The 25,032-nt window shown below is 39.5% G+C and overlaps 1 protein-coding gene across 11 annotated transcripts in view; it reads right to left on the reverse strand.

Annotated features, from left to right (window-relative positions):
* The window catches only part of THRB (thyroid hormone receptor beta), a 372,214-nt gene that overhangs the window by 314,984 nt on the left and 32,198 nt on the right, over positions 1–25,032 (reverse strand). For 5 of the 11 annotated variants that reach the window (XM_046003098.1, XM_046003094.1, XM_046003095.1 and 2 more), the window contains exon 1: positions 16,685–16,837. The exons of the other annotated variants lie outside the window; for them this stretch is intronic. The gene's annotated coding sequence lies outside the window, so the exon portion shown is untranslated. Of the gene's footprint in view, positions 1–16,684; positions 16,838–25,032 lie in introns of those variants that run through there. 11 annotated transcript variants of the gene reach the window in all.

The following is a 25,032-nucleotide window of genomic DNA, read 5'->3' on the forward strand; positions in this document are numbered from 1 at the left end:
ATTTATATGCACAAATTTCAGCTTTCAGATATGGCTGATGTAGTAAAATCCATTGGAAAACAGACACTCTAAAGTCTCATTGCAGAGGATTGATTCTGAAGAGATTCCTTAGTCCTTGCATCAGTTAGATAGACAGACAGACAGACAGACAGAGGGAGGGAGGGAGAAAGATGACGGACATGGCCTTTTTCTCCATTAAGCATACAAAGAGGTAAGAGATTTTTGTTACTTCCCAGTTTTTACGCAAAGGTCCTGCTGTTTACAAGCCCCAAGCCAGATAGGAAATACAAAGAAGAAGATGAACACGTTTGGGCCCAAAGAACAAATGGGTTCACCTCCTCTGAGCGCCTGTGCAACTTTGTCCCTCCCTAGTGATGTTGATTATCCCCACCTTCAACAGTTTCTGCGTGTGTTTGTGTCTCAGGTCTCCTATTACTTTGGAAGCTCTTAATGAGCGGTCTTGCATTTAAAATGGTATCTGAGGGGCACCTGGGAGGCTCAGTGGGTTAAAGCCTCTGCCTTTGGCTCAGGTCATGATCCCAGGGTCCTGGGATGGAGCCCCACATCAGGCTCTCTGCTCCGCGGAGAGCCTGCTTCCTCCTCTCTCTCTACCTGCCTCTCTGCCTACTTGTGATCTCTGTCTGTCAAATAAATAAATTTTTTAAAAAATGGTATCTGAATGATGTCTCGTGTTTATCAAGGGCTTTATACTATCGTAGGATGCTCTATCACATTTAGTCTTCATGAGACTGTTAGGTAGGGCAAGCCCATTGCACTCACTTCACACATGAGGAAATGAGATTATAAGAAAGGTTAAGTGACTGGAAGGTCACAGAGCTGTCCCGCTGAATGCCAGGGTCAGGAACTGAGTACCTCCAGCTATACCCCAAACCAGGCCTCTTGCCCCACGCCAAGCTCTTCTTCCTCCTCTCCTGCAAGCCAGCTTACACGACTGGAGGTCAGTCAGGTGCTCATTACAAGTAGGATGTTTGGAGAAAAGAACACAGAAGCAGAAACACACGGCAGTTCAAATGAGAAAGGGAGATACACACCAACTGGTCTTCAGGTTCTCTAATCTGACCACAGTTGGACAACACTGTTGTTGGGTATGCAGAGCCTCGAATCTGTCATCTCCATGAGAGTCAGGTAGTATCGTGTTCATCAGAGAAGGAGCACGGGAAGTTGTGTGCATGAGTGTGTGTGTGTGTATGTGCACATGTGTGCACCCACTGTATGCTTGGAGGAATGAAGAGTATTATGAGAAGAACAGAATCACTGATGCTGAGGTGGGCTGAGCTCTCAGAACACTCTCTTCCAGTGTTGCTGGAGAGGTCCTCAGATACGCCTGCTGGGGATGCTTCTGACAAAATGACCTCCTCTTCATCCAGTCCCATAATATAAACACAGAGGATGATATCTTGGCCCAGTTACCAGCCCTGGGTTAGAGGGTCGATGAAAAGGCAGAAGCTCCTATCAGGGGCAAGAGCTTATAAATGCTCACAGGAAGGCAGAAGTGCAGCTCAGATAAGGAGCCTTAGAAGCAAAGCTTAGCCTGAGATGACAATACCTGTGCAAGTCAGGGCCCTCAGGGGGAATGTACGAGGGAGCATGCACGAGAGGGCAGAGGGGAAGACGAGAGATGTGGTGTCAGGAGAAGTCTAGCCTGATCCCACCAGGAGCCCTGGAGTGTAAATTACTCCGCGGAAGATGTCCTGCACGGACACGAGGGCCTGAGCTTTTGTCTCTCTGCACCAGCCAGTTATTGGCCAACCCCAGGCATGGGTGCTATACCCTCCCAGGCATCTTTGGATGTGACAGATGTTATCAGTCAAGGGCGATTTTAAAGGGAAGGCTGCAGATGGGAGAAGCCAGCAGACAGCACCCACAGCAGCTGGAGGGAAAGGGACGTGGGTGGGGCACTCCCAGCCTCTGCTACGGGCAGTTTCTCACACCTAGAGGAATCTGCATTCCACCTGGGTGGCTGAATTTAGGATTGGACCCCCATGCCTGGGGAACTTTGGGCAAGCTGGGGGAGCCAATCCTCTGCCTGGAATTATGCTGTGTTATATGAAACCATATACAGAAGTTTCTATACTCTTTACCGGTAATGAAACTTTTTTGCCTCTGTATGTGTTAGTGTCATTTGGTCCATGGTTGTCTCATCGTGGCAATGCATACAAAAGACCTCTTCGCAAATCTGCTAACCTTTGTTTGTACAGCTCAGGGACAGTGGGCTCAATAAGTCCCAAAGGCTACAGAGTCTATTTTGTTATTAAGCACAAGTTTGTAATTACTTGTTTAGTAAAATGAAAAAATTGATTTTCCCTGTAATTTCCATTCACCAAAGTCATAGGAAAGACGTCTGATCCCTTAGATATCTTTCCTTTCACAGACAAAATAACCACAACTCAAATTATTCCACAATATTGTACTCATGTACTCAAAATCTGCTCACCCGTCTCCCATATGCTCCCTGCCCAATGGAGAAATTCCAGTTTGTCTCTGACCCCACTGAAAGGAGGTGCCCAGAATCACCGCACCCTCCAGGAGTGGTGTGTCTCATGTGGAACAGAGGAGGACTATTCTTCTTGTCCTAGACACAGTAGTTCAATTAATAGAATCTAAAATTAACTTCATGATTCAAATAAGCTCTGCTTCAAGCCCTGATACACCACTGATTTACATTAGCTTGTAAACAACTAATCTAAATATTTTTGCATATGCTGTCTGTTTTACCCCATCCTTAGTTTCTAGATTGATTTTTTTATCCCTTTACTATAAGCCTTTATACCTATTCACGTAAAGTTCATCTTGTTAGAGCTGGCCTGTCATTCCAACCTGAAATGACCCTTTTGGATCCCATTTCTGTGATTCAAAGTATGTGCCATGCTCCCAGGCTTCATGTCAACCACGACTTTGATAAATATGCAATCTATAATCCTCGCCAAAATTGTTGGTTAAAAAACAGTATCTTGAGAGGGCCAAGGGTGAGTCTTCATAGCCTGCCATTACAGACCACCCTCCCAGGAGCCATTATAGTTCTCACACGACTTAATTCATGCTTGTTCCGAGACCCAGTCTAAAAGTGACAATGAATTCACTCTTTCAGATATGGATTTGGATATATTGAGTTTTGAAGAAAGTGAAATAACTAATTCATAACATATTTGCAGTCACATTCATCTAACAGAATATAAAAACAGAATATGAAGCTGTTATGGATAAAAATAATCCAAAGAGACAAGGACCATATCTAGAGTAGGATTTCAGAATTAAGGAATAATTTTCTTCCACACGGGAGGGGGTGACAATTCTCAGGAGGTGGAAGAGACGGTGACAGAGCCTTCGCTGGGGACACACAGAATGCAGCAGTACTAAGGGAAACGGTGAGGGCAAAGATAATCGTTGACTGACCACATTATTTTGCTCTTGCTGCACAACACCTTCCCACAAACTCAGCCCCTTAAAGTGACAATATCTATCATCTAACGCTTTCCATGCGTCAGTCCCATGGCTGAGGTTGGCTTGGCCCTTTGCTCAGGTGGAAATCAAGGGGTTGCTGGGGCTACCAAGTCATCTGAGGCCTTGGGGTCCCTTCTGAGCTCGCTGGTTGTTGGCGGAATTCAGTTCCTTGCCTTGCAGGACTGAGGGCCACGTTTTCCTGCCGGCTGTCAGCTGACAGCTGCTCTCAGCCCCTAACGGCACCCTGCCATCCTCTGCCATGGGGTCCTCTCCGCCACACAGCAGTTTGCTTCTTCAAGACCAGCAGGAAAATCTCTCTCTTCATTTGGCTAAGAGGGAGTTTTCTGGAAAGTAGTCAAAAGAGAGACAATCTCATCATATTCGCAGGAGATGGGCTCCTTGGGGACCATCTGAGACGTCTGCCTGCCACAGTGGTCAACAGTGTGAAGAGAGAAGAATGGTGAAGAACACGGTGGTAGGATATGGATGCAGAGGGGCCCTCTGTGTCTGCTATGATATTCGAACTTTATCCCGAAAGCCATGGAAGCACACTGATGAAAGACTCTCCTTGGGGGAGGCACCGGAAAATGCTGCAAGTAGCAGGGTTAAGATAAAGTCTTCTAGGGAGCAAAGCTCTCCTAGAGAAGATCATCGAATAAATGATATGTAAGCACAGTACAATTCCCACACGCCTTGGAATCTCCGGTTTATAATTTATCACCTCACCTGCCTACGCGACAACTGTGAGGAAGCAAAACTACACCTTCGCCTGTTGCCGTTACGATTAGGTGTGTCCTTCATATACCAAACAGAAAAAACATACATATTTTGCGTCATTGAAGAACCCTCTCCACACACAGCTTATCTAATACTCGCCCCCCCACCCCCAGCTGATAATACTTGAGTTGTTCCTGTGAATTGCTTGCTCCCTCAAGAAAACGCCTTTATTGGGGTACTTGGGTGGCTCAGTGGGTTAAAGCCTCTGCCTTCGGCTCAGGTCATGATCCCAGGGTCCTGGGATCGAGTCCTGCATCCAGCTCTCTGCTCAGCAGGGAGCCTGCTTCCTCCTCTCTTCTCTCTGCCTGCCTCTCTGCCTACTTGTGAACTCTGTCTGTCAAATAAATAAATAAATAAATTAAAAAAAAAACAAAAACAAAAAACCCTTTTATCTCTGACTTTTGGAATACAGCTCTCAGAAGATATGTAGGGATCCACACGGATGGGAGAAGCCTGTGAAGAACTTCTGTTTTTCTACCAGTGAGGATTCTGAACAGATTAACTGTAACTACATGGTCTGTTTTATTTTTTTCTTCAAATACCTGGGGTGGCTTTTATTTTGAGAAACTGGTTCCTCTAAAGGCTGGGCACCCTTGCAAACATCACAGATAAGACTATTTTCATGTTCAATTTGTCTTTGACTTTTCCACTTACCACTGTATCTATACAGTGTGACCTTGAGAGCAACCCCAATGTTTAATATTAAATGTAATATTGATAATAGCTAAAAGTTACTTCCTACCTGCTGGGCACTGTTTCCAAAGCCTCATAACCTCACACTCCGATGAGAAGACTATAACATGAAAAGTCTGAGTAACTTGTTGAGCTGTCAGTCAGGAGCTGGGCTGTGAACCCAGGCAGGCTCATCTGCAACAGGTCACGACCTTGGAATGACACTGCTATAATGGATGCCAACTACTCTCTTCAGGATGGCCTTTGAGGCACTCAAATGATCTCTGGCTACTGATGACTACTTTTGAGGTGGCAGAATCAGAAGGATATAAAAACTAGGGTCTAATCACTAGGATATTATGTTAAACTAAGAAAAAGAGAGAGAAACACAGATAGAAAAATCTTAGAAATTATGAGCAAATACTATATCCAATTCCATGCTTTTTATTTTAAAAATCTAACAAAAGGACAATTCTGATCTATAATCTGAATTACCAAAATCCACACAAGAAACAGGCATATTGAGTAAATAATTAGAGAAACAAAAGCAGCACATAGAAAAAAAATCTAAAAAGTTATGAAGGCATTGTCTGGTTCAAAAAATAATCCAAAGCATAGAAAATTCCACAGGAAACCTCTTTAAAATTCTCAAGGAAAATATAATTCCCACAGCACTGAAAAGAATAAAAACTTCCCAAACATTATCTGAAATTAACATCATTTTGATGTAAAAAACTAACAAGACAGCATAAAAATTCAACTTAAGACCAACTTATGCAAATTGATGCAATAATCTTAAACAAATATTGAAAGCAACAGTGAGTTATGAAAACATTTCATCGTGACCAACTAGGCTTTACTCCAAGAACAAAAAGATGACTAAATATTGGAAAATTTGTGATTTTAGTACACCATTTTAATAGATCAAAGGCAAAAATTACACAATACTTCTTTTTTTAAAATATTTTATTTATTTGACAGAGAGAAATCACAACTAGGCAGAGAGGCAGGCAGAGAGAGAGGTGGAAGCAGGCTGCCCGCAGAGCAGAGAGCCCCATGTGGGGCTCGATCCCAGGACCCTGGGATCATAACCTGAGCCGAAGGCAGAGGCTTTAATCCACTGAGCCACCCAGGCGCCCCCACAATACTTTTTTAATATGATACTGTATAGTAAGTCTGGTGAATTGCAAACAACTCCCACTGGATATTCACAATACTCTTAAAAGATATTTATATTATTGTCCTCATATTACGGCACAAAAAGCTGAAATTGGGAGAGGACAAATAACTTACTCAAGGTTATACACTTCTAAGGGAAGGTGTGTAATTTGAGCCCATGGATATCAGGCCATAAAGCCTATATTCTAGTTTCCATGTTAGGTTTTCCTCATAAATGATAATTTACCAAAATAAATCTTAGGCATTTTATAATATTTCAAAACACTTCTTTTTTTTTTTAAAGATCTTATTTATTTGACAGCTCTCTCTACTTGAGAGAGCTCACAAGTAGACAGAGAGGCGGGCAGAGAGAGAGAGGAGGGAAGCAGGCTCCCTGCTGAGCAGAGAGCCCGATGTGGGGCTTGATCACAGGACCCTGGGATCATGACCTGAGGTGAAAGCAGAGGCTTTAACCCACTGAGCCACCCAGGCACCTCTTCAAAACACTTCTTGATTAAAAAACTACCTGCAGCATAATAGGAATGAGATAAAATTACTTAACATGATTAGAAAAACCTATCAGAAGGAAAAAGCCAAAAACAAGAAAAGAATGGAATACTGATAAGTGTATTTAATACTGCTGTGGAAATTCCAGCTCATGCTATAAGACATAATTCTGAAATAAGAGGTATATTCTTTAGAAAGGTAATGGAATCATTATTTGGTAGAGTATGACTGTTTACTAAGAAAACTAAAAAGAACAGGTAACAAAATAATTATTAATAAACAGAATAAAACACAAAATATAAAAATTTATCTTTCATATAATACTAATTACCAATTAGAGAACAATAGATAAAATCCTAAATATAATTAAATAAATGGTATATAGTACCTATAGATAACCTTTAAAAATAAGTAGGATTTGGGGCGCCTGGGTGGCTCAGTAGGTTAAAGCCTCTACCTTCGGCTCAGGTCATGATCTCAGGGTCCTGGGATTGAGCCCTGCATCGGGCTCTCTGCTCAGCGGGGAGCCTGCTTCCTCCTCTCTCTCTGCCTGCCTCTCTGCCTGCTTGTGATCTCTCTCTCTCTCTGTCAAATAAATAAATAAAATCTTAAAAAAAAAATAAGTAGGATTTGTATGAAGAAATGATTTTTCTATCACATCAAATAAGACTTGAAAAAACAGAGGCAATATTGTGAAATCATTGAAAATTATAAAGATGCATCTCTTTCAAAATAACTCAGAGTTTGTATATAATTCCATGCAGAATACACCAGGATATTTTTAATCAAAAATTAATTCCAACATTCACCTTGAAGAATGCTCAGATGATAATCTTTAAGGCACATTTAAAACACAGAATAATGAAGGAGTTAGGGTATGCCGTATCAGAAATGGAAATGCACTATACAAAATACAGTATGATTCTACTATAGTAATCAACAGTAAAAAAATTTAAAAGAACAGAGAGCCCAGATGTATCTGTGTATGTGTATGGCAATTTAATTAAAGATAGATTTAATTACAACTCAAGATAAAAGAGATTATTCAATAAATGGTGTTGAAATATCTATTGGAACAAATAAAAATTATATCTCTACCTCATATAATATGTTAAACTAAATTATAGATGAGTTATAAAGAATCATGAAAAATCTAGGTGGTTATTTATTACATATTGGGCCAAGAAAAGAATTTTCAAACACAAGTCAGAAAGCAATGACGGATCTGACTGCAGTAATTAAACATGAAGAAAGTCATATATCAGTACAATATGCAAAATTAAAAGGCGAACACCCAACTAGGAAAATAACTTCCAGAGCTATGATATATAAAGAATCTTTCATAGGGTACATAAGCAAAATATTAACACCCCAATTGATAAATGGACAAAGAAGATAGATAAACACATTACAAAAGAATTATTATAAATGTCGAACAAGCATTCAAAAAAATTCTAAACGATTAATGCTTAATGCTGTCAAGTGTGAGGAGAGACAGACACTGATACACTGCCGGTATCAGTGTAAATTAATACTTTGGGCCCCATCTAAGAAGAACTATAAACATGCTCACATCCTTTGATTGCATCTCCTAGCATGTTAAAGCAAGTAAGAAGATTGCAAAAGATGAAATGCAAGGCTGCATCACTCTAGGAGGAAGCAGGAACAGTCAGCTACAGTTGTACCTCCTAAAGTCCCATACTCCACGGTCATTAAATAATCACATTTTGAAGAATATTTAATGCCACGAGAAAATGCTACCCATCAAGTGAACATAAGTCAGATATAAAACTGTATCTGGAGCTTGGTCCTGATTCTGTAACATAACAATATATACAGAGAAAAAAAGTGGAGGAAAAGAGCCTAAAATGTTACAGTGACTGTCTCTGAATATTAGACTAGGTAATTTTTATTTTCTACAACACATATCAGAGTAAAATTTATTTTTTAAAAGATGAGAACAAAACAATGATTGAGGGGCACCTGGGTGGCTCAGTGGGTTAAGCCGCTGCCTTCAGCTCAGGTCATGATCTCAGGGCCCTGGGATTGAGCCCCACATCGGGCTCTCTGCTCTGCAGGGAGCCTGCTTCCTCCCCTCTCTGCCTGCCTCTCTGCCTACTTGTGATCTCTCTCTCTGTCAAATAAATAAATAAAATCTTAAAAAAAAAAAACAATGATTGACAAGAAAAACAAGAAGCTGGACCCATTGGATATGACCTAAGGAAATGAAGTCTGCCTTTTTGTTTCCATCCCTCTAATTTTACTGCTCTATCTCAGAGGGCAGTGGTAGAGTGGGTGTCTCACAAACCACCTTTGCTTCTAGAAGGAATCATCCCAGAAGCCACCTCTCCATCAGATCTGGCTAATTCCTTCTCTGCTCCTTCCACTCTGGTCTTTTCCCGCTCAGCTCTGCCAACCCCCACTTTCCTCCCACTCAAATTCCGGCCACAATAAAACAATCCCAACACAGGAAGAGGTCTGGAGGGATGTCAGCATGCTCAGTGATCATTGAGGGAAGGATGTGTGTTTCTGCAGAAATGCATTCTCCTCTGGTGACTATCATATCACTACCCACATTAGAAAGACTTTCCTCAAAAAAACTATACTCTTGAAAATTCCTGCAAAGCTTACAGCAAGGATCTCAGAAATCCATTTTCTCCTTTGGGGACATAATTCAGAGAGCTTTACTAAAACTAATCCGATTTTCAATGATGTTCAGCAAATATTTACTGGGTGGTATCTGGGGTTCTAGGAAATAGAATATGGCTGTGGGAGGCTGAATAGTGGCCCCCAGAGGTGTCCACATCTTCATCCTGGAACCTGTGATTTTGTTACACTACATGGTAAAAGGAACTTTACAGATGTGATTAAGGTAAGGATTTCGAGATGGAGAGCTTGTCCTGCATTATCTGGATGGGCCCAATATAATCACGGGGGTCCTTAAAAGGCACAGAGGCAGAAAAGTCAAGAGAAGGAGCAAGGATAGAAGCAAAGGTCAGAATGAAGCCGAGCCTCAACCTGAGGAATGTGAGCGCCCATAAGAGCCGGAGATACCCACTACTTCTTGTAGTTTAAACAAGTTTACACAAATGGATAAACTCTACCACTCCCTATGGACGCTTGGAACATACTGTTTCAGTTTTTAGTTATCTTGGTAGGCTTTTTTTTTCCTTTTCTTTTTTTATCTCACCCATCAGGAAGTTAAGTGTCAAGAAGGTAGAACTATTTCTTGACAAGCCCATCTTCTGTAGGCTCTTCCCTCAGGGAGCTAATACTCTAATTGGTGAGACATGCATATATTCATAAGAAAAAGGGTATTTGGGGAAGAAAGGTGGGGGATTTTTGTTATCTAATTTGACAAATAGATAAATACCAAAAGATTAAACTGATGGTTCCAGACTGTTTTAGTGAAGGATCCCTTGATTATAACCCAGAATTTCCTGAACAACATGATCTTTTAGAGCCACAAAGGGACAGTCATACTTAGGGTAACCCAGAATTCATAGATTATAGTCTCCTCCTTCATTGCCTCTTCCTTCCTCCACCATTTCCCTCTCCTCTGATCTTAAAGTCTGAGGTCTTGATGGTGATATTTACTTGACTTATAAAATAGGGTAGTGGTACAGTGAATCTATTGGGTCATCTGTGCATAGCAATCATTATACATAAAGAATAAGTATTATAAGTAAATTATGATAATTTACAACTAAAAGTAAACAAATAATAAGTAATAATATTATAAAATACTAATTACACCCCCATTTTCATAAAGGGAATAAGTAACAGTTCAATACATACTGAAGGCATTGTAGCCTTCCTGCACATGCCTGATATCATTGCTCTCCTTGAAAAGTATTTTTTGCAACTTTCAGTCTCTCATGATCATAGGAAACACAATTAGGCAAATATTGCCTCTCCTTTTTATAAGAAATCAATTTTAAAACAAAGGTACATGGAACTTTTAGCAACATGTATTTTAATTAGAAAATTAGCAAGCATAGCATCCCCTTTCCAATTACTTTTCAACTCAAATCAATGGAATTTCAAACAACTGCTTTTTTAATTCAATCAAGAGAAAATCTGAAGCATTTTAAAAATGTTATAAATTATAATACATTACTATGAGAAAAACTTATTGACTCATTTTATGTATTATTAAATATCCTATACAATCTACCACTCTGCAACAATTAACTAGATTTCACCACTAAATAAAGAAAAAAAATGCATTCAACCCTGAACTCCAAACGATCTTAGCAACTCAGATGGTCTAAGTGAACTTTAGTAAACCTAGACAGAGCTTTCTCATTCCACACCTTTCTTTGCAGTGACAGGGGAAAGCTTGACCCCTGAGGGAATGCTTTTTGTTTTATCTTGTCCTGTTAATACATTAATTTTAAGTTCAATTACCAGCTATCAGTTAAATAAATCTTAGTTAAATAACCATTAGGACATAGGGAAAGCTTTACTTCTTTCACTTGACTTTGACTTATCCTGTGTATAGTCAGTAACATGAGGACCCTTTCCTTAGGATGAATGATGGTAGTCCCCCTTAATATAAATTTAAAGCACTATACACCAGCACTCTAAGGACTGAGTCCAGGAAAGGAAGGGATGGGCAGCGATTAGATGATAAATCACCAGTGAAAGCCAAGAGAATCTGTCAGTGGTCAGTGCTCTGCAAATGGGAAGGGGTGGGGAAAAAAGGATTCATATTTCAGTGGTCAACTGAATGGTATCACAGGATTTTGAACTACAAAGAGATAAATAGTTGCTTCTTGCTGCCCAACAAGACCACTACAGGTTTCAAGGGAAGAGAATTTTTGTCATTAAGACTATTTTATTCACGGGGCGCCTGGGTGGCTCAGTGGGTTAAAGCCTCTGCCTTCGGCTCAGGTCATGATCCCAGGGTCCTGGGCTCGATCCCCGCGTAGGGCTCTCTGCTCCGCAAGGAGCCTGCTTCCTCCTCTCTCTCTGCCTGCCTCTCTGCCTCGTTGTGATTTCTCTCTGTCAAATAAATAAAATATTTTAAAAAAAAGACTACTTTATTCAGTAAGCGTTTATTAAGCACCTACTAAATGCCAGTCATAGAGCCCTAAGGGAAACTACACCCGTCGGCTTGTTGGGTGAAATTTCATGGAAGAGTAGTAGTATCAGCTTGAAGAGCATCAAGCTAGTAAATCATTCAGACAACCCAAACAAGGCATAAATAAGTCAAAGCAAGGCAGATTATTCAGGTCTCTTTCACTGATGAGACTCGGAGCCCCAATTTTCAAAGCTAATCAAAAAGGGGCTTTAGTGGAAGGATACTGAGACATCCTCAAACTCTGAGGAAGAAATGCAGAGCCAGGCTTGCCAGGGCTCCCACGGGGTCTCCATCTCTCAACTCTGCTTTTTCCTATTTCCATCTTTCTTCCGAGCAACAGATCTGTTTTCCATAAATATGACCAATTTCAATATGGCTCCTACCGGCTCTGATGAGGTCACCAGAGTATGCCCACTGCTCACCCAGTCATCCCTAATCACGGAGACCGCAGAACCTTGGTGTCAAAACACGAATTAACTGTGGGCGCCTGGACGACTCAGTCAGTTATTAAGCGTTTGCCTTTGGCTCAGGTCATGATCCTGGGGTCCTGGGATCAAGTCCCGTATTGGGCTCCTTGCTCAGTGGAGAGCCTGCTTTTCCCTCTGCCGGCCATTCCCCCTACTTGTGCTCTCCCTCTCTCTCATTCTGTCAAATAAATAAATAAGATCTTCAAAAAACAAAAATAAAAACAAGTTTGCTGTAATGACATGCTTTAAAAAAAAACAAACAAACCCAACACATGAATTGTGCTCTTCCCATAGAGCTGCCCAACGTGCTTTTGAGTTTAATCAAATGAGTGTCCATATTCTTTTTGCAGCTCTTTCTGGTTTAAAGTAATAAGGGCATGTCTACCATACCACAATTAAAATCATGTAATAAAAATATGTGTAGGCTAAAAAGACTTGGAGAAAAAGACACTAAAATTCTAATTTATATTTGGGAGATGGAATTATAAATGATTTTTTCTAATGCCTGTTCTCCAAATGTTTTGTAATATGATCACTTTATTAATGAAAATGAATATATAAAAATTATTTTTAATATTTGTAAATGTCTGAGATGTGTCTAATACTGACAAGTGATTAATTTAATCTGTATTTTGGTGATGGAAATAGCAATTTTATTTATTTTTGGAAAGTCTTTTCTCTTTTGATGTAAAAAATATAAAAGATATATCTTTTCCTATATGTAATTGTGAATGTTTTGGTGACCTGGAGAATTTAAGGAAAATCAGATTAATACTATCACAATCTAATTTCAGGGACCACCAAAAAGACAAGAGTATAACCTAACAACTATTTTAAAAATACTTGCATATATGAAATAATCAGCATAAATGCATATAAACACTAGTCATGAGTCAAAATACCGTTGCAAAGTTCTTTAAAAAGTGTCCATTGGTTGAAAACTATTTAGCCTTAAATAGGAAGGAAATTCCGACACATGGTACAAAATGAATGAAACTTTAGGACATGATGCTACCTTAAATAAGTTAGTCACAAAAAGACAAACACGGTGTGATTCTATTTATGCAAGGTACTTAGAGTAGTTTATTTTATTTTATTTTAAAGATTTTATTTACTTATTTATTTGAGAGAGAGATCACAGGTAGGCAGAGAGGCAGGCAGAGAGAGAGGGGGAAGCAGGCTCCCTGCTGACCAGACAGCCCGATGCAGTTCTCAATCCCAGGACCCTGAGATCATGACCTGAGCTGAAGGCAGAGGCTTAATCCACTGAGCTACCCAGGTACCCCTATTTATGTGAGGTTCTTAGAGTAGTTTAATTCATAGTGGCACAGAGTAGGATGTTGGCTGCCAGGGGCTGGCTAGATGGGAGAATGGGGAGTTATTGTTTAATGGGTACAGTGTTCCAATTTTGCAAGATGAAAGTTCTGGAGAAGGATGGCAGTTATGGTTGCATAATATAAATGTACTTAATACCATTGAACTGCACAATTAAAAATGGTTGAGACAGCAAAAATTTCTCCATTAAAACAAACGGTATTGCTTAATTCTGAGAAAGACAGCTCTGCCAAAAGAGGTAAAACAAAATGAAATTTACACTGTGGGTAGTATTAATGACCACCTGAGATAACTATATAAATAATTTTCTGGAGACAAATGCTATCAATTAGGAAAGCGAAAATACACAGATAAGCAGGTCTTTCCCTGGTCTGTTTCGTCAGATATAGAAGCAGCCTTACTGTACAGGTCCTGAGTAAAATAGACTTGTTTACACCCCGTTGTGCCAGGGCCACAACCTGGAAGTTCATTTCGTGAACCGAGACACACCTGTTAAACACCTGTCATGAGATTACAAAACCTATAAAAAAGAAAAATCTTGGTCCTTGAAAGTTTGCAACAATTTCACGTTGTTTGTCTAAACATATATTACAATGGCCAAGAGCTAGCAAGTCTTCAGTACAAAATCTAATATCTCCGGGTCCTTTCAGAGAAGAAAAGTTCCACGGCTGGCTTTCAGAAGGAAGGAGAATGCAAGCTAGCAGATGACTGTGGAGGACCATGTGCCACCAGTTAAAAATAAGTGACAGAGGAGCCCGCACAAAGACAGGCCAAGGAGCTATGAATTTAGAGAATGGCAAACAAATCAGCCCAAATGAGGTCAAGGACAAAGCTAAGGCAGAAGAAAGACAAAGCAAGCATGGCCTGAGTTTGAAGGTCAAGGCAGTTCTGTAGTTGATTTGACGGGAGTCATGGGAAGGCACATGGCTGGCTAGAGAAGCAATAAGCAGTGGCTACAAAGCCAGCCAATGACAAGCAAAAAAAGGACAAAGGGAACCAAACGTACTTTAGAAATGATGAGTTCAGATTCCTGAATACAAGCTACTGACAGACATGTTTTAGTAGAAACATGGTGAACACTGATACCAGTGAAATGAGTTTTCGTTGCTTTAAACCTAATCCCAACTGTTTTCGTAGGTTCATATATGCATGACTCATTTCTGAGATCTGGGCAGGCCACTCTCACATGAAAATTCAATATATCCTATCACTGCTACACCATCCATTCCCCAGGAACGTGCAGTGGGTGACGGATAGAAATGGGCTTTCTGAGCACCCAGTAACCCAGGTTGGAGAACACCACCGGAGAAACGATAGCAGTTCTATATTTTAGCCCAGCAGGGAAAGTAACTCAATTTTTCTCCCTGCTTATTAATAGACGAACATTTAGTCTAATAGCTATAATTTGCAGTAGAATTTTTTACATTCTCCCCTGAAAACAGAGTCAGGTTAATGGTTTTCTGAATGATGCTGTCCACAAGTTCTGTGGCTATTCACATTTGTTTTAGAGATATTAAGTACAAATTTTTCAAAATGGGGTAGCCATTTTAAGAAATCTAAGATATTGGTCAGTCAATTGTATATAATTATACAACATCTATGTGAGGATATCTCACATACATCTTAAGTCAAAGGAGGAGGCATATACCACTGAGAATTTTTGCATAAACCCTAGTTTTGGTGGTAACTATAATAATGGGAAAAAGAGAAGATTAAGTTTGGACAAATAGGAGGAGGTTTAAAAAAGATACTAACTTGGCTTTTTGGTTCTTAGTTGGACTAATTGCTTTCATTTAAAACTAATAATTAAAGAGGTAGAAATAAGATACTCTAAGCCCTCAAATGGACATAATAAGAATGACTGAGCAAAGAAAGGAAGGGAGGAGAAGGGAGGGAGAGAAGAAGGAAAGAGGGAGGAGAATTAGCTAGCTAGGTAGTTACCTAGGAAGGAAAGAAGGAAGTAGGGAAGGAAGGAAGGAGGGAAAGAAGGAAGGAAAGGAGAAAGGATAGAAGGACACTAGGCCTCTTCAAAGTATCACAACTTAGTTACTTTCTATTCTTACTTAGACAATTAAAAATGTTGTTTAATTCTTTAAGAAATAACTTCCATGGGTATCCTGCACAACTGTAGCTCAGGCACCACGCACAATTTACTCATGGTCTGAAAGTCTTTGCATTCATTCTCGAGAAATAAAGGGATATTCAAAAAGCGATTCCTGCAGAGGGACAGGCAACTAGACAGCAAGATCGACGCCAGACCCCATATTTACAGATTGCAACCCTCAAAAGAGTCGATTTATCCCAACATTTATTCTGCCTCTAAACTTTTAGTCTAAGTTTCAGCCTGAAAATTACCTTCTTACAAGAAGTAACTTTATTACATTTTTTGTAATATCCAATTTTTCCGAAGCATTCGTCACTTTGACTCTTTAAAGTGTACCACGTGATGTACCTTGGAGGATTTTCAGTCTTAATTCATGACAGGCTTGCACTTATTTTTCCTAAAAACTCAAAGATGGGTTTCTGTGTTATATAATAATGAACTTTATTCTTTTGTACAAATTAAACCGGGCGTACTAAAGTAGTAGGTAAATGAAAAACTGGGTTAAAAAACAAAATGAAACAAAACAAAAACAACTGACCAGTCTACAGCAGGCTCAGCTTTTTTGAGAGCAAGATTAAGGTGCATGCAGGCGACTGGTATGAAGGTCACCAAACCAAATGTTGCAATCTTAAAGTGCCATTGACATGGAGGTGGTGTCCAGCAGCAGCCTCGGAATAATTCATGTGATTCTCTTCACTCATGGTTTCACCTCAAATCATTCATAAATGTACATTATGATGGGATGCCACATTTGCAGTAAAATGTTTTCAAACTTAGGAAGCTTTTTTTTCTTTAAATTCAGATAAAAATACTTAATAGAACTTTTTAAAATTTGGCTCCCCATACCCAGCTTCCATTAGAGGAAAAGTGACCTGCCCGCTCAAAATTCCCTAACCGGTTTCTTCATGACAGATAGGAGCTTTAACAAATCTGTCCTTTAATTACTCATTATCTACCTGCTGATGGTGTCTGAATCACCAAATTGCTTCAGTTGGAAATGTTCTGTTGTTTTTTTACGGGAAAAAGCTGAAAGCCACAAGCCACCACATGGACCACATGGAGTTTTAGCTGCTGATGTCAAAATCAGAAGAAAGCGTTCCTTGCCCCAGTACCTACCTCCATTCCTCTTCAGCCTGCTCCTGACCTGCAGTTTTCATGCTGACAGTAACAGCTCCTTGCAAAGCAAATAGCTACCCACGCTGAAAGGAAATGCTCATCTTCTCAGTCCATATTGCAAGCACAAAACAACCTTGAGAGTCGTCTAGGTAGTGAAAGAGGCCCTGCAGCCGATAAGCACAAGGCTGACCTTTAAACCCCAGCCTTTAATAGAGTATTGGCTTATTCCACTTTGTGTTTGCTCAACAATTCCAGGGTCACAAGGGTCTGCGTTTACCGAGGTGGGGCGAACCCGGGAACCTTGCTCCAACTCCCACAGTGCAACTGATAGCAGAAGGTTGGGGGCTGGGCTAGTAGAAGCCTCAGCCCCCAATCCTCAGTGTACCCAGGATCACAGACTGTTGGAACACATTCTTTAGCCTCTAGAGACCATCGGAGTATACAAGTTGGCTGACTGGCTCTTAGCTACCAACTTTAGAAGAAGTGAGAAAGACTCTTGGAGGCCCAGGAGAGGAAGCTTTTTTCCTTTGCTTGTTGTGGTGCCATACTGAGGACTAGAGCTAGAGACAAGAGGAGACAACAGTAATACTTGTTCTATCTTTATTAAACATACAATATTTCATTCATCATGGATTTTTTACATTGTTTCTGACTTTTCAAGGTATGGTATTAGGGTGCCTGGATGGCTCAGTGGGTTAAAGCCTCTGCCTTTGGCTCAGGTCATGATCTCAGGGTCCTGGGATCGAGCCCCGCATCGGGCTCTCTGCTCAGCAGGGAGCCTGCCTCCCCCTCTTTCTCTGCCTGCCTCTCTTGTGAGCTCTGTCAAATAAGTAAATAAAATCTTTTTTTAAAAAAGATATGGTATTAAAATATTTTTCTTAGTTACTTAGTTTTTTGGTGCCCAAATGAGTGAGGCCATTTGGGCACTCAACTTAGTGCTGGCCCTGCCCTGCCACCGACCTCCCTGTTTCCATCTTATGTCTGAACCTACAAATAGAAAGTCTAGGTGATGTGGTAGAGATGCTCACACTTGATGTAAGAAGGGGAGAAGAGCCAAAACAAGAAAAACATTAGTGAACATCTACCATATTCCAGGCGCTATACCAGCCATTTATCTGCATTTTTTCTGGTCATCACCTATGAGGAAGACCTAAACCTCCACCCAAGGAAGCTAAGGTTTTGAGAAACATGCTTCCTTCCACTTTCCTTCATTCCAGAAATGGCCCCACAGGTTATTTGGTGTTCAAGACAGAAACCTGAGAGTTGTCCATGATTCTTCAGCTCAAATCAACTGCACCAACTGCCAACACTTTTAACTTTCCATGGTCAGCCAACTTGTAAATGGGGGAGTAAAATTCAAAAGACGGTCTCTCTTTGATGACACTCTCCATATGTATTGTCATATTTGCCACCTCTCCAAGGAAAGTCAGAGTCACTGAATGTTTTGATATCCAATGGCCAGTCCAGGACAAGTCTGGATCACTTCCAAGTGCTGACTGTTTTGAATAAGAGAAATGTTCCCAACCACACATTAAAGTATTCACTATTTGACAAATACCCTTATGAGGCATATAGAGCATTATTAACTCATTTGATTTTCAAAACAACTCTATGAGATGATTCCTATTATTATTTCTATTTTACTACTAAGGAAATAGAGAAGCTAATTGCTAATTTGCTCATTGTCATACAGTTTGTGAGAACGGGGAATTCATATTCTAACCTAATTGCTCTGGCTATAGAACACACAATCTTAACCAGGACACCATATCTTCAAAATAATATGAAATGCATTCAACCTTATTGGTTTTCCACTGCCCCATCTTTGTCCAAGCTAGCATCACAGCCTGTTCCAATAAGGGCAAAAAGCCTCCCAACTGGTCATCTTGGTTCTATTTCTACTTCAGTTCCACACATCAATCTTTATGAAGCAGCCAACAAGATCTTTTGAAGTTTACATCAGAACATGTCATTTCCTCTGCTAAAATCCTCAAAATGATTCGACTACTTTCTGAGTAAAATACGAACTTCTTAATGTGGTCTACAGCCTCTTATGTGAACTAGCTTCTGCCCTCTTCTGAGATTGTGTCTCCTATCATTTTCTACCTCACCTACTACCTATCTACCCTATTGGCCTTCTTCTTGCCCTTCCTTGCAAACTCTTTCCTGCCTCATGGCCTTTGCACATGCTGTTGCCTCTGTTTGCAGTGCTCTCCTCCTTTCCTGACTAGCTATATCCAATCCTCCATATGTGTCAGGGTACTCCCCTGACTTGTTAGTCTAAAGTAGATTTTCCTATTATTCTCTCTTAGCATCTCTTCCTTATCTTCACAGAAATTTAAAAATTTGTAACTCTACATTTATTTGTATTTTTACTTGATTTTTGTCTGTAAGCTCCATATGAGGCGTAATCAAGGTCAGTTTTATCCACCACCTTAGTCCCAGCACCTAACCCAGGGCCTGAAGTCGACAGCACAGTTATTTGCTGAATGAATGAGTTAACCCTGGGATAGCTCTTATAAAGACTTCAATGAATTAACTGAGGAGGGCACATAAATAATTAATATCATCGATTTTAGTAAAAGAGATCCTTAAAAAGAAAGAAAACATGTATATATGTACATATACATGTATGTGTATTACACTTCTTTGTTTCCAACATGTAAAGAAAAATTATTCAATCTTTGAAAAATACATAGAAGGTAAGAACCAAAAACCTCTAAGGAATGATTTTTCAAAACTCTTACCGTATATCTATCTTTCTTTTTTAAAATTCTTGTGTTGTCATCATGACTCTCAATCCCGATAAGATGAGAATGAAACTCTCAACTGTTCTTATGTAATCACAGCACGTACTGGTGTTCCATAGCCACCTATCAATGACAAGCTATGGGAAATTTCAATCGTGGATCTTTGATAACTTACTTCTCTTCATAACTTAGAGTCTGATTTTCTCACTAGTGTAAAATCTCTCGGCAGGAACCAGCTAATTTTACATGGTACATGATTTTACATGGTCCTGTTGTGTCATAGGTGTTTTAGAAATAAAGAGAGATTCTTTGTGTTTCTGTATAATGGATAATTATTTAGATTGAGGTCAAGGTACCTGTTCTTTAGGATTCCAAAACTCCTAAAAAAGTAAGTGAAAACATTCAACAATAGAACTTAAATTCCATTGGGATATATGAGAGAAAAACTGCAAATCATTTATCTGATAAGGCACTTGTATCTAGACTATATAAACAATTCAATAATATGAAGACAACACAATTCAACACAGGCAAAGGAACTGAAAGGACACTTCTCCAAAAAAGATACAAAAATAATCAATAAACAAACATGAAAAGATGCTTGACATGCTTGGCCATAAGGGAAATGGAACTCCAAATCCCAGGAAGATACCACTTTATACCTACTAAGATAGTAATAATCCAAAAAGTGGAAAATATTCATTGTTGTTGAGGTTGTGGAGAAATCGGAACCCTTACATCCTGCTGACAGGAATGTAAAACACTGCAGCACTTTGAAAAACAGTCTGGCAGTTCTTCAAAAGGTTAAAAATAAAGTTACCATATGACCCAGCAATTTTACTCCTAGGTATGTATACACCTAAGAGAGAGGAAACCACATGTCTACACAAAAACTTGCCCATAAATGTTCATTGCAGCGTTATGCATAATAGCCAAAAGATGCAACAACCCCAAAGTTACTCAGCTTATGAATGGAAAATAAAATATGATGTATCCGTGCAATGGGATATTATTCAGCAATAAAAAGAAATACCAATACATGTTACATCATGGATAAACCTTGAAAATGTTAAGTGAACAATATCCAGTCAGAAAAGACCATATATGACTCCATATATACAAAATTTCCAGAACAGGCAAATTGATAGACAAAGTAAAGCTGTGGTTGCTTAGGACTGGGGGGTTGGGATGAGGAGTGTTAAGAGCCAGGTTTCCTTTGGGGGTGGTACAAATGATCTAAAGTTAGTGGTGATCGCTGTACAACAATGTGACCAGATTTAAAAAAACACTGAATGGTACACATACTTTAAATGAGTGAGCTGGATGGTATGTGAATTATAGCTCAATAAGGTTGTTATGAAAAATAATGGAATATACTTTTTACTACACTTTAAAATTAGACCTATGTTTGGCATTTTCATTGGTGGGTACAGCTTCGCCAGAGAGTATCTATATTTCCTTTCAAGCAAAGAAGATGAGTTTTAGATGAGATTTTTTCAAAAAGATTTTATGATCTCCTTCACTTACAATTCCTAGTCTATTATCTCCAACACTGTTTAGAGGCAGACTTAAAATCTTTGGGCCAGATTTATAGGTTTTTAGAGTGTGACAAGATGTAAAAGATGATAATTTCAGAGTAAGGAAACTAAGAGCCCAAAAATAAACATCTTTCCCAGGATTGTAAAAGTAATGACAAAGAGAATCAGAGCTTTCCAGACTGAAGCTTGATTTTTATTTTTCAACAGCACTATATGAAAGGTAGAGTAGTGCATGGCATTTTCCAAAATTGCAGCAGCAATTGCACCCAAAGTTCTACACAACTAAGTCTCATGCGTGGAAAAGGAATCCCATTCAATGTATGAAAAGAGCAAGGATGAAGTCTACACAGTGATTGCTTCCTTTTGATCCATTTCTTCAATCAACGTTAACCAAGTGCTTGTCTATGTGCTAGGCACTGTGGGAATATAGACTTGACATTGTTCTTAAAGACGGCAGAGACTGGGAAGTTTAGATTCGAGTCTCCTTCTTCGGCATTGAACACTTGGAGTGGTCACCTCCATCACTCAGTTCCTAAGTAGGTTTAGAAAGCATTGCAAATGGATATTCAATTTGATTTTGAATCCTGTCTTCAATCTTCCCAGCAAAACCTTTCTTTTCCTACCTTCTCTTCTTTATCAAACACTTGTCTCTGATAGCCTGAGAGATCTCACCCAATCTGGGAGCCTCAATGATCCCACGTATTCTGTTAACATCAATGAGAAATATGAATTCAAAAAGTGATTTGGTCTCTTAGTGTTGCTGAGGGTTGAGGAGACAACACAACTTCAGTTAAATCATTACTTATGACTCAGTTCAAAACACTGGTATCAACATTATACTTTAAAAAATAATCAGACTAATATGTTGAGATAGGAATTTTGACCCTGAAAGTTAATTTTTCACTTCTATATTCTTTTGCTACCTCCCTTTCCCAATTTTCCTCTATGTCAGAAAGTCTAAACTGCCTAGGAAAATTCTGGCTTCCTTCCAAGGGGGATATTTTATTAAAGGCAGAGAAGAGGGAACTGTATTATAAGACTCAGTGAAATAAAGGATTGATTTCTACTACTCCATTTCGTCTGGCTGATGAGGAGAAATGGATGTGCCAGGCCCAGTGCTGGTGGAAGTGGGATGGAGAATGTGATGATGCTGTTTTGACATTACTATTATTGCTTTACTCTCTGAAATACATTTTTAAAGCATTCTATCAACCGCTTCACCGAATTTCTCTGCAAACTATTATCTTCTCACGTCAGTCAGTAAGAAAGAAAGCATACAGTCTTTAGATTTTCAGAGAAAGCATTTAAAATAAGTTGAAAGTGGGGCACCTGGGTGGCTCAGTGCGTTAAGCCTCTGCCTTCTGCTCGGGTCATGATCTCAGGGTTCTGGGATCGAGCCCCGCTTGGGCTCTCTGCTCAGTAGGGAGCTTGCTTCCCCCCCACCCCCCGCCTGCCTCTCTGCCTACTTGTGATCTCTCTGTTAAATAAATAAACAAAATCTTTAAAAAATAAATTAAAAAAATAAAAACAAGTTGAAAGTCTTCATACAGCTTATAGGAATGCATTCCTTTACTCTGCGTTGGTTGTCACTGGATAGAAACTGTGGCAAAAGGAAACCAGGTTCCTCCCCATTTTATGAAACTATGAATTAGAGATTTGTACTTAATAGTGACTAATGCGTATAACCATCTTCCTCTCATTCAGTGACCAGCTTGTATGCTCTCCAGCTTATTAATAATTCTCTTTCAGAGTCTTTACTCATTTGGCCTAGATAGAGTACTGCCTAGCCTCCAGAGAGAGCAAAGGGGCAAACGTGGGGAATTGTGAAATCAATTAATTCCTGATTTGTCATTCTAGAAATAATTTGGGGGGAAGAGGATAAAACTGGGGTAAATTGTGGGGCATGGGGTTTTTAAGTGTCATAGATTCACAAATCTCACCTAACTGTGTTACTACTTAGACTTCATGGGACTATGCGATATTTGGAAGAAATATGGGAGCGAGGGAAGGAAATGTCAGTAGGAAGGAACACAAGACACTTTACAATCCTAATTCTACACTAGCGGGTCAGATTTCCCAATGAGGATATTTGCCTTTAGAGAAAGATTAGGCACTTTTGGAAACTCCATGAAATCATCAAGGCCGTAATGGTGGTGATTACCCAGTCATTGCTCCATTGATTTCCACCAGAGCTTCTCAGACAGTGACAAGTCACCTGGACATCTTGTTCAGTGCAGATTCTAGCCCTGCAGCTCTGGGGTAGAGCCTGAGACTGCGTTGCTAATAAGTTGCTCTGGGGCTGGCCTAGGACTCAAGGTTCTGAAAAAAAGGTAGCAAGGTAAAAGAAAAAAAAACAACAACTTTGGGGCTAAAGGACAGTAGGCATGGTGGGCTGATAATACCTGCTAGACAAATTATTTCAGCATCATCTTTTGTTTCTAAAAGAGGAAGCAGCTTAATTTGGTTGACTGCTCTGCTTTCAAGCTCTCTTCAGGCATGCCTCACAGAGCTCAAGACCCCATTACTTCTACAGAAGACTGAAATTATGCCCTGTCATTTATATTCAATTGCCTTTGGGTATGAAGAAAAAAGTAGCTTTCTTCTCCCCAATTGCAATATCATTGCCTCTCAGTGAGTTAAACACTTTCAACTCTTTCAGACCACTCAGTAGGATCCTAGTTCATTCACTGACTGCTAATAATTTAGCCTATTACTTCCAATTTCCTCCATCAGACTGTTTATAAATGATAAAACCGACTGAGTCAAGGCACCCTCCCCTTCCCCCACAGTGCAGTAAATGTCGTATCCGTAGCCTGCAAGAATGGATGTTCCTCTGTGAATACCTAACACTAAACCCTGGGAGAATTAGATTCCTATTGTCCAAAAAGAAAGCCCAAACTCCAAACCAGTAAGAGTGACGTAAGAATAAAGAAGACATTTAGACAGCTTCAGGCGTCCACTCCACATGGGCTGGCCTTTAATTCTCACATGTGCTGCATATTATAAATATCCTACAAGAAAAAGAATCAAGGTATCTAGTTTTTATGTAAGTGCTTGTCATGTAAATATTAATTGAGAATGTATTTATTTGTATTTGGGGGGCATGATACTACATTTTTACTTTCAAAATACAGTTTGGTAAACAGCAGAAGCATTAACTTTTAGCCATTCGTTTGTTTTTGATGTAGTCCTCCACGGTTCATTAGTTTCATGTAACACCTGGTGTTCATCACAACACATGCCCTCCTTAATATCCATCACCCAAATAATACATTATATGTTAATTAAAAAATAATTCACAAAATTAAAACTTTAAGTTAAATAAAAAAATTTTAGCCATTCCGTTCTAAGAAATCATTTCAAAGCACATAAATCACCCGTGCTCAATGTCTTACCCACTGCCCCATTACTTTGCTCTGACTTACCTTAAAAAAATGTTTTTCTATGTCTTTAAGGAGATTCCTTTTACCACATTTTCCTAATGGGATTTTAGAGTATATTATCTGGTGAACTCTGTCATTCTAATCGCAAAATAGAAACGTGAAAAGAACAGCCTTATCTACCTGTAATTTATCTTTCTAAATTTAAGCAGAAGTTTTTTCTTGTTCTAAATCACCCAATATTAAATAAATTGACTGACATAAATTATAAAGCTAGCATCATTGGGAGCATCATAGAGTTTAGAGATGATCAGAAAAAAATGCACTAAAAAACAATTTACTCTCAATTATATCCATTAACAATGGGGGCAGGGGCATAGAAAATGGCCAGCCCACTGTGTGGGTTTTATAATGTTCACAATTTTTTTGCATCAGATTTTTTTTTTATATTCCTAACATGTTGTACAGACTAATATTTATATGCTTTTCTTTTGTTCCTTTAACCTAACCTCTTCTAAACAGGAAGAACATGAAAGTTTCAGTTTGTATTTCATTAGGTAAGTGTTGAGTGTCTAGAGAGTTAGTCACTCGGCTGTGAGAGCATGTTTGTGGACTTATTCTGTGGTTAGGATTCAGTGTTAGTATTAAAATTTTTAGGGGTCCTCTCCAGAGCTGGCTGG

Source organism: Meles meles, chromosome 4 (assembly GCF_922984935.1).
Source record: "Meles meles chromosome 4, mMelMel3.1 paternal haplotype, whole genome shotgun sequence".
NCBI classification, from domain to species: Eukaryota; Metazoa; Chordata; class Mammalia; order Carnivora; family Mustelidae; genus Meles; species Meles meles.